This window comes from Physeter macrocephalus, chromosome 14 (genome assembly GCF_002837175.3).
Source record: "Physeter macrocephalus isolate SW-GA chromosome 14, ASM283717v5, whole genome shotgun sequence".
In the NCBI taxonomy this organism is placed as follows: Eukaryota; Metazoa; Chordata; class Mammalia; order Artiodactyla; family Physeteridae; genus Physeter; species Physeter macrocephalus.
The window spans coordinates 72478104-72488514 of NC_041227.1; the positions used below are offsets into that span (position 1 = coordinate 72478104).

At 41.6% G+C, this 10411-nt stretch overlaps 1 long non-coding RNA gene across 9 annotated transcripts in view; it reads right to left on the reverse strand.

Annotated features, from left to right (window-relative positions):
* LOC102984234 (uncharacterized) overlaps positions 1 to 10411 on the reverse strand; it is a 550122-nt gene that overhangs the window by 307642 nt on the left and 232069 nt on the right. The window lies entirely within an intron of this gene.

Consider the following 10411-nt stretch of genomic DNA (forward strand, 5'->3'; position numbering starts at 1 on the left):
GCATAGAAGTTCCCTCAGGTTCAAATCTAGGTGGTGTCCACCCCACTTCTTCACCCCTCACAGGAGTAAGAAACACCAGAGGAAGACAGCACCTGAGAATTCAATCAGCAGGCTGGTCAACATGGAAGAAAAGAAGTCTCAGGTATTAGTCAGCTTTTGCTAGTTTGCTGTAGTAACAAGCTCGCGGGGGCTCAGTGGCTTTCAACAACACAGGTTTCCTTCTTGCTTGTGTCACTTGCCCTTTGTGGGTCAACTGCTCCTCTGATTCCCATTTTATTCATCCCAGGCCCCAGGAGGAAGCTGTGGATCCTCTCTGGACACAGTGATCTTATTGCAGAAGTGGAACAGTGATGGAACCTTGCAGTGTCCTCTAAAGGCTCTGCTGTAGACAGATAAACCACTTTTGTTCATATTCTATTGCCCTTAACAGGGAACATGGCCAGGCCTGCTGTCAGTGGGGTGGGAAGTATTCTCTCACAGAACACGGGGGTGAGGTTACAATGGAATGTAACCCTGTGAGGTTGGACTGTTAAAGAGGGGGCAGCAAATATTTGGATGAAATCTTACAACGTACCATACGTAGCCATATGCCAATCAGTCCCACACGTTCCCCAATTCCATCTTTCACTCAAGGCAGAACACAGAAAGAAAGAAAGCCTTACTACTTTATAACTGACACCCATCAAAACACTTTCCCTGCATGGGAATTTAATGTCATGGCCTTTGGGTCTGCGAGTCAGTGTCTGGGAGAGGAAGAAATATTGCTCTTGAAGACACCGTCGATTCAGTGTCCCTGAGAAAATGACCTATTGGCCTGAAAAATTCCTGTTATAGTTTGTAGCGAATGGCTAGGATAAAAGTTGGTGCTTCCTAGAGACCTGATTTTCTTCTTTCTGTAAGATGATGAGGCTGACACATTACTTAAGATTTCCATCTGGCCTCGGTTATAGCAAAAAGTGTACAGCAAAATATGGAGCCTCGTATTTCTAGTTGAATTATATCCTCCCATTTTTTATATGGCTTCTTAAGACTTCATTGTTTCAAATAATATTTTAGAAGTTTTTCCCTAGTTGGAAAAGTCAGTGTACTTAAAACAAAAATTTAGGAAAACAATAGAAAGTTATCCATAATACCGCCTCTCCCCCACAAAAAACCACTTCTGATAGCATTTTGGTATATTCCTTCCAATATTATCTTTATATTTATTTACCTATAAATAGATGATGTAAATTTTATTATTTATATATATGTATTCAATATATATTTAAGAGAATAAAATCTCCTCCATGTCTCTTTTCCCCCAAGTTCTCCAAAAGAGACAGGGGACCAGAATGGCCCTTAGATCCAAATTTAATTGAGTCTTTTCCAAACAATAATTTTAAAGCTTTTGCTGGCTATTTTTGTGGCTGAGGAAGGAGCCATTCAGTGGTGTGGTGAATCTGCTTTTTACATGCTTTTGAATTATTCAGTCTTGAAATAGTGTTTTATAATATTAATAAAGCCTCACTTTATGTACCATCTTATAAATAATACCAGCTACAAAATTGAAAAAATTTTTCATCAAGAATTGCCTAAGTTCAAAGCTGATGGGCCAGGAAGGGTGTGTGTGCAGGCTGTTGCTTGGAGAACACGGATGTCAGCTGGACAACAGCAACACCCCCCAGTCTGCAGGGCTGGGTACCCCACGGCCACCCTGTGTATACATGATAGTTTCTCCTGGGAGTCCGATGGCTCTCATACTATTATTCCAACATTTATTGGTGTTGTAATTTCAAATGCCTTTTTATGTCCTATAACAATGTCCCTCAAGCATCCGTACGTCAGGATACAAGTGTCAGGGCTAAAATACACATCCCCAAAGCAATAACTCACTGCGAAAGTTAAGGTGATAAAGCAGCATGGCATGCCTCACTGTTGATTTAGGACACACTCAGCAGAAACGCAGGCGCATGTGTACCACAAGGCGGGGACGGCGGTTCTCACAGCAGTACTGCTGTAATAGCCAAACACTGGACACAGCCCAAATGGCCATCAGCAGCCAGGTGAGCAGGTAACCAAAGGATGGCGTTCTCCAGCAATGGAGGGCTGTGCCGCTACACAGGCAGACAGACCCCAGCTACAGGCAACAGCATAGATGAACTTCACATCACAAGGAGCAAAAGAAGCCAGACCCACAAATAAATACATAGTCTATGATTTCAGTTATATAGCGTTCAAGAAAGGAGACAAGATCCAACTAGAGTGTTGGGGAATGCATGTTTAGGTAGTGAATTGTGAAGAAAAGCAAGTAAGTTATGCCTAGTAAAATTCAGGGTGGTGGTTCCTTTAGGGAGAAGGAGGTGGTGATTGGCGGGGGGATAGGAGAGACCCAAAGGGGACTTCTAGGCACTTGGCCCAGGTGGTGGGTACACAGGTGTCTGCCTTGTGAAAAACCACTAAGTTATGCATCTTTGCACACTGTGTTGTGGGTATGTTGTATTCCACAGTATAAAATGTTATAGCGACCAGTGTGACTGCGTCATGTTCCAAATTGTGAACCTGTTTGCTCTCTATAAATATCCTCCCTCCCTCCTCTTGCTTTTACCCAGAAGGGCATCCTCCAAAGCCAGTCATAAAGGGAGAACATAGATTTGAAGGGCCAGAGGAAGAAGATGGCTTATAAGCTCAGTTTCTCCCCTTCCAGAGACTAGACAAAAGAGGACCTTGGGTAGGGTAGGGGAAGAAGTATCTGAGAATAGGAGGAAGATGGCAGGAGATGGAGCATGGGATCTTTTTTAGCAGAAGTCCAAGATGCAGAATAGAGGGGTCCAGACTGCCCTTGAAGAGTGGCCCTCACTACACACATGACTCACACAAACAAGCTCAAGCACCCACAGGAGACACCCTGCCTGCAACAATCCAAGACTCTTGTAGGAAGACCCAGCAATGCCCCCCAACAGAAGGGAAGGCACTTGGGATCGCTATGTGGGGATGGGGGCAAAGAGAAAGACCCTTGGCCACTAACCAGGGAGAACCCAATGGAAGCAGTGGAGATGTCCCCATTAGCCGGAGCCATGGGGAACTCTCCTTCATCTGGGGAAATAAGCGCTATGTCCCTACCTCATGGTTTTTATAGGCACAGTCTGAAACTTTTGACCCAGCTTATTTTTAACATCATCTCTTTCCAGAACGCACAATGACATTTGCATTCAGCTATCAAAACATATTTATAGCAGTGATTCAAACTTAATTCTGTGTTTGAAAGACTTCAAGGCTGGCTGTCATTTTCTCTGTGCCCAACTCAGTGCTCTGTGGATCCTTTATTATGACACGTGCTTTAGGTGGCTGGTAGCATCTGTGTTAGCTTTCTGAGAACAGGGAGGTGGGCGGCAGTGTCCGTGAGTTGTTGCCCATCTGAAGATGCCTCTTTGGGGACGTCACACAGGAGCAGCATCATGTACCACGACTCCTCTTTCCTTTAGAACTCTGGCTTCATTTGTCCACGTTGTCTCCTATTTAATGCTGCAGAAGGTAAGTCTGACTTTGACTCTTTGTCATTAGCTGCCTCTCTTGGAGTCTGCGTGGGTGATCATTTCTTTGTCCTTGGAGTTCAAGAACTTCACCAGGCTATTTTCTAGGTGTTGATCTGTTTTTATTCCTTTCACCTGGGGCCTGGTGGGTACTTTCGATCTGCAGATGTACGTTTTTCTCAGAACTGTTTCATCCTGTTATTTCTTTGAATGCCACTCCTATTCGTTGTGATCTGAATCTCTCTTCCAGTGACATGGATTTTCAAAATGCTGAGGCTCTGTTGTCTGTTCCCTAGAGCTGTCCTCACCTCTCCAAGTTCTTATTTCTGGTCACTTTGCCCTTTTCTAAACAGTCTGCTCAAGATTACATCCATTCAGGGGCCTCTAAATGGAGGGTTTATTCAAATAGGTGAGTATTTTACTTATTTCCTCCCCTCCAGCTCTTGTAGATTGACTTTTCCTCCGTATATTTTTGCCAAAGGTAAATTCCACCCACCTGCCACTGAAACAAGAGGAGAGGTATTACTTTTGGCCCCAAGTACAGACTGTTTCAAGAGCAAGGCATGAATCAGCCATAGCCGGGCCGACTGTCAGAGACTCCAGGAACAGCCCGGGTCCTAGCTCTCTTGCATATTCATTGTACATCTGGCATCTGATCTCCAAAAGCACAGCCAGGAAAAAAGTCAGAAGCTGGTTCTCTGCGGGAGAAATATCACCCAGATGCCCCATTTCTGACGCTGGCAATTACAACCAGCTTTTTTATGGGGGTCGTGATCGGGAAGGCCCTAAGCACTTACTCATTGGCCATCCAACTAAGTGATACAATCTCTCCTCCAATTATTTGCAAGCAAGAGATGAATGAAAAGTCAGCTCTGGCTGGATTTTAGATTGACCTTCTAATGACGGGAATTAGAGTCGTTCCATGGAGTTGAAATCATGTCTATCATCCCAAGGATAGGAGAGATTTAGGGGAAAATACATCCTTAATTTTTATGATTTTCTGAGACATCCCACAATTGTCTGTTTAAGACTTTTCTTCTCAAGCGTTCCCTGGTTATGTAGTTCCAATGATTTGGTAGCTGTCTCACCCAATGCCCTCAGCATAGCAAATGCCAGGCTTTATATGTGGCATTGGTTGTAAGCTTCTGGAATTTAAATGATTTTTAACTGTCCTCTATCTATAAAGGCATCTCATACCCTCTTTGGGGAAGGATATGGTGTAAATTATAAAGATTTCTGCAACCTAAAAGGCCTTGGTTTCACAAGCTCATTGAAACAAGCGTCCTCACACTTAAATCTTAGTACTTAAATATTTAATAGAGTTGAGTTCTCACCTCCTCATGTGGAAAATCTAGTCTCTTAGTGAACTTATCCAGGTGAGTTAACCTGTGCTCTCCTAAAAGGCAGAGCCAGAGTCAAGGGCTTATGTCCAGGTATTTTATTTTGAAAAGTAATCCCAAAGAACAGGAGTATAATATGGAGAGAGTGAACCTGGGGGGAGCAAAGCTAATCCATGGCTGTGAGATTAAGCTGGTTAACCATTGAACTGCAAGAAACTGGAGCTCTGACCTCCAGAGCACAGCCAGGTAGAATGCACCTCAGAATTGTTTTTCCTAGGATGGAAAAGGGTAGTATTTACGGGCCAGCTCTTATCCCACAATGGTCGTTTCCACTGACCTCACGCTTCCAGGACTGCCCAGGTGCATGCCTCAGGATGCTTGCATGGCTCCTGCAGGCATCCCAAGTGAGGGAAATGTCAGGTAAGATGGCAAGAGACACCTGGTACAGCGGAGGAGAGGTTCTGCCAAGTTACACCTGCGGCAGCTGGTTACCACAGCAACAGTCAAGCCAAACTACAGGCTGAGAGGATGTGAAGTTGAACACAAGATGCATCCTCTGCAGTGGGCACTGGCAAGGAGTGGGTCTTCCATGTGTCTTTTCAATGTTTACTATTGCAACGAGGAGAACCCGTGCTAATAGGCACTGGTTACAGAAGAGGACCCACCACCCTGTGCACTGGGAAAGAGATGGAGATTTGGTAGAGACAGAGGTAGAGATAGAGAAGGAAGGTACCCTAGTTAAAAAAAAGTAGATGAATGGAACATTTGCTAAGTAAATATAAACTTAATACAAATATAAAAGCACTCTTTGGGAACTTTTACACATACAAACTCTTTTAACTCTCACTGAAAACACAGGAAGTAGGTATTATCTTCATCCCATAGATTATGAAGGTGAGTTTCAGAGAAGTAATACTCCCAGGATTATGCTGAATCCAAGTCAAGGTTTGGATTCAGGAACAACGTCTGATGCAAAAACAACGGCATCGTATATCACCCAAGATGATAAAATCTATCAACTCCATTATTTTAACCAACAAACTGACTTGAACATTTTTTCTTGGTTGGTTGGTTTTAAGTTTTGTGAAAGCTTCAGGCTTTCTTTCCAATTGGCTGGTGATTAATGTGGTGCTGCCAGTATGAAAATGAAAATATAAACATGGCAGGGATGGCTTTTGGTAATATGCGTGCTAAGCTGATACAAGCCAGCCCCACCCTTGCCAAACAAACAGAAATTTTGCATGCAATATCATGACAAAATACGTAATGCAGAGGTGGGTTCAAAACTAAGAAATTGAAATCCTCAACTGCCAAAAACATTGAGAAAAATTAAAAATAGAATAGAAAACCAAGGACTCTATAGGGAACCACTGGTTTCTTCCCCAGAGTATAGGTCCCAGTGGCTTGGGTTCTAATTCCTACAAGGGGACTGAGAATAGGTGTTCAGGGCTGAGAAAAGTGGGGAATCAAAACTGTACTATGTGTATGAAGTCCAGAGATTCAAAAAACTGCCTCATCCTTAAAGAGGATATAGATGAATTCCATCTACCTTCCTAAGGAGGCTAAAGGAAGTTTACTGTCTATCAAATCATTTGGCAAGAAAGTTACCTATATAATATCCAAACTTCAGGCAAGTTCCTCTTAAAGGCATAAAGTTAAATTACATTATTTGAAATATAGAGGAACTACAAATCAAATATTTAACATAAAAACCTTTGCAGGTCAGTGGACCCCCTAAATAGTATCAACAGAAAGAAATATATAACTGCTCCAAAGGGATAAATTTATAACCAAGAGCATGAAGACTTCCCACAGAAATAAAATCATACCAGATTGATATAAATTCACAATACAGAATTGCCAAAATATGAGAAAATGAACTACACTGAGGAAGAGTGAGCAGGTCTGTATTTAGAGAGATTTGGCTCCCAAGAACTGCATATAATGGAAGAAGAAAGAGGATGTGAAACAGGTATATTTAAAATGACCAGAGAGTTAACAGTTTAAGAAGAAAGTATAATGAAGAATAGTTCAGTGTGAACAGGAAGAGGCAGATTTGGAAAGGAGCTAACAGACCTTCCAGAAATGAAAAGAAAAAATCATAAACACTTAAAACTTACGTGGTTGGTTAAACATAGGATCAGAAAAAGAAAGTAGCGTTAATTGGTCAACTGGAAGATAGATTTGGGGAAATCACCAGAAGGCACCTACAAAATAGAGATGGAAAATATAATAATTTTATAATATTTTATAATACTTATCTATAACTATTTTGTATATAATTATTTTTAGAATATTTTTTATAATTATTTTATATAAAATTATTGTATAATATATGTAGATAATTATATACTAATATATAATAATTGTATTATATTTTATTAATTTTGAGGGCAAATAACTGTTGGCCTAGAATTCTACATCCAAATGAACTATTTTTAAGACTAAAGGGGAAAAAGAATAGGGGGAGGAGTCAAGATGGCAGTGTAGGAAGACGCAAAGTTAGCGTCTCCCCACAACTAGGGTGCCTGCCGGCCGCTGGTGGGGGACTCTGACCCCCAAGGAGACGGAAGGAACCCCAAAGTGAACCGGTAGGATGTAGAGGGACTGAGGGGGGAGGAGAAGTGGAGGCCAGACAAGATCAGTGCCCCTGAGGCCAGGGAGATCAGGAGAGGCAGGCAGGAGGCACCCTCTGGGAGGAGCGGGAGAGGAACTGAGGGCAATTGCCCCGCCCACTCCGGCCTAAGGAGTCTGCTGAGCTCCCAGGACGACCCCCTGTTCTCCAAGCCCCCTCCAGGCTACGTGGGTCCTTGTGGGCACAGGAGGGAGGCTGGGGAGATCAGAAGAGGCAGGCAGGAGGGGCCCTCCCAGACCCCAGACCTGAGGAGCAGGAGAGGAGAGGAGGGCATTTGCCCTGCCCACTCGAACCCAGAAAGCCAGCTAGGCTCCGAGGTGAGGTCCCCTGCCCTCTGAGACTGGGGTGGGGGGCACGCCTGGGCCCCTTCTGTTCCTTAAGCCCAAGACCCAGCCCCCACAGCCCACAGGGCCTTATCCAGCCCTGTGGGTCCTGAGCATTGGCCCTGCCCACCACCAAAACCTGGCCCTTGCTTAGGCCCGACTCTCCACAGCCAAGGCCTTTCTCCCCAACACTTTTTTATTTTTCTTTCCCTCCTCCTCTTTTTTACTGTTGTGGTACTGATGTACCTTCCAGTTGTTGATTTATCTATATTTTTATTTTTACATTCTTTCTAACATATCTGTTAGTTTCGTAGTCTAATTTTATATTTTACTTTGTTATTTTTCTTTCTTTATTGTTTTTTTTACCACCCCACTTGGCTTGCGGGATCTTGATTCACATGCCCGGGGTCAGGGGGAGGCTCCTGCAGTGGGAGCTCTGAGTCCAAACCACTGGACTAACAGAGAACCTCAGACCCCGGGGAATATTCATTGGAGTGAGGTCTCACAGAGTTCCTCATCTCAGCACCAAGACCCAGCTCTACCCAATAGCCTACAAACTCCAGTGTTGGAAGCCTCAGGCCAAACAACCAGTAAAACAAGAACACAATCCCACTCATTAAAAAAAAAAAAAAAAAAAATGAGACAGCAAAAAAATATGTCACAGATGAAGGAGCAACATAAAAACCTACAAGACCAAATAAATGAAGAGGAAATAGGCAATCTACCTGAAAAAGAATTCACAGTAATGATAGTAAAGATGATCCAGAATCTCAGAAATAGAATGGAAGCACGGATTGAGAAAATACAATAAATGTTTAACAAAGATCTAGAAGAACTAAAGAACAAACAAACAGAGATGAACAGCACAATAACTGAAATGAAAAATACACTAGAAGGAATCAATAACAGAATAACAGAGGCAGAAGAACGAATACATGAGCTGGAAGACAAAATAGTGGAAATAACTGCTGAGGAGCAGAATAAAGAAAAAACAATGAAAAGAATTGAAGACAATCTCAGAGACCTCTGGGACAACACTAAACACACCAACAATCGAATTATAGTGGTCCCAAAAGAAGAAGAGAAAAAGAAAGAGTCTGAGAAAATATTTGAAGAGATTATACTGGAAAACTTCCCTAACATGGGAAAGGAAATAGTCGCCCAAGTCCAGGAAGCACAGAGAGTCCCATACGGGATAAACCCTAGGAAAAACACACCAAGACACATATAATCAAACTAACAAAAATTAAAGTCAAAGAAAAAATATTAAAAGCAGCAAGGGAAAAACTAAAAATAACATACAAAGGAATCCCCATAAGGTTATCAGCTAATTTTTCAGTGGAAACTCTGCAGGCCAGAAGGGAGTGGCAGGATACACTTAAAGTGATGAAAGAGAAAAACCTACATCCAAGATTACTCTATCCAGCAAGGATCTCATTCAGATTCGATGGAGAAGTCAAAAGCTTTTTTATGCACCCAACATAGGAGCACCCCAATACATAAGGCAAATGCTAACAACCATGAAAGGAGAAATCGATAGTAACACAATAATAGTAGGGGACTTTAACACCCCACTTACACCAATGGACAGATCATCCAAACATAAAATAAATAAGGAAACACAAGCTTTAAATGACACAATAGACCAGATAGATCTAATTGATATTTATAGAACATCCCCCCCAAAAGTGGCAGAATACACTTTCTTCTCAAGTGCACATGGAACATTCTCCAGGATAGATCACATCTTGGGTCACAAATCAAGCCTCGGAAAATTTAAGAAAAGTGAAATCGTATCAAACATTTTTCTGACCACAACACTATGAGATTGGAAATCACTTACAGGAAAAAAACTGTAACAAACACAAATATGTGGAGGTTAAACAGTGCGCTACTAAATAACCAAGTGATCACTGAAGAAATCAGAGAAGAAATAAAAAAATACATAGAAACAAATGACAATAAAAACCCAATGACCCAAAACCTATGGGATGCAGCAAAAGCAGTTCTAAGAGGGAAGTTTATAGCAATTAAATCTCACCTCAAGAAACAAGAAAAATCTCAAATAAACAATTGAACCCTACACTTAAAATAACTAGAGAAAGAAGAACAAAGAAAACCCAAAATCAGTAGAAGGAAAGAAATCGAAATCGTATCAAACATTTTTCTGACCACAACACTATGAGATTGGAAATCACTTACAGGAAAAAAACTGTAACAAACACAAATATGTGGAGGTTAAACAGTGCGCTACTAAATAACCAAGTGATCACTGAAGAAATCAGAGAAGAAATAAAAAAATACATAGAAACAAATGACAATAAAAACCCAATGACCCAAAACCTATGGGATGCAGCAAAAGCAGTTCTAAGAGGGAAGTTTATAGCAATTAAATCTCACCTCAAGAAACAAGAAAAATCTCAAATAAACAATTGAACCCTACACTTAAAATAACTAGAGAAAGAAGAACAAAGAAAACCCAAAATCAGTAGAAGGAAAGAAATCATAAAAATCAGAGCAGAAATAAATGAAATAGAAACGAAGAAAATGATAGCAAAGATCAATAAAACTATAAGCTGGTTCTTTGAGAAGATAAATAAAATT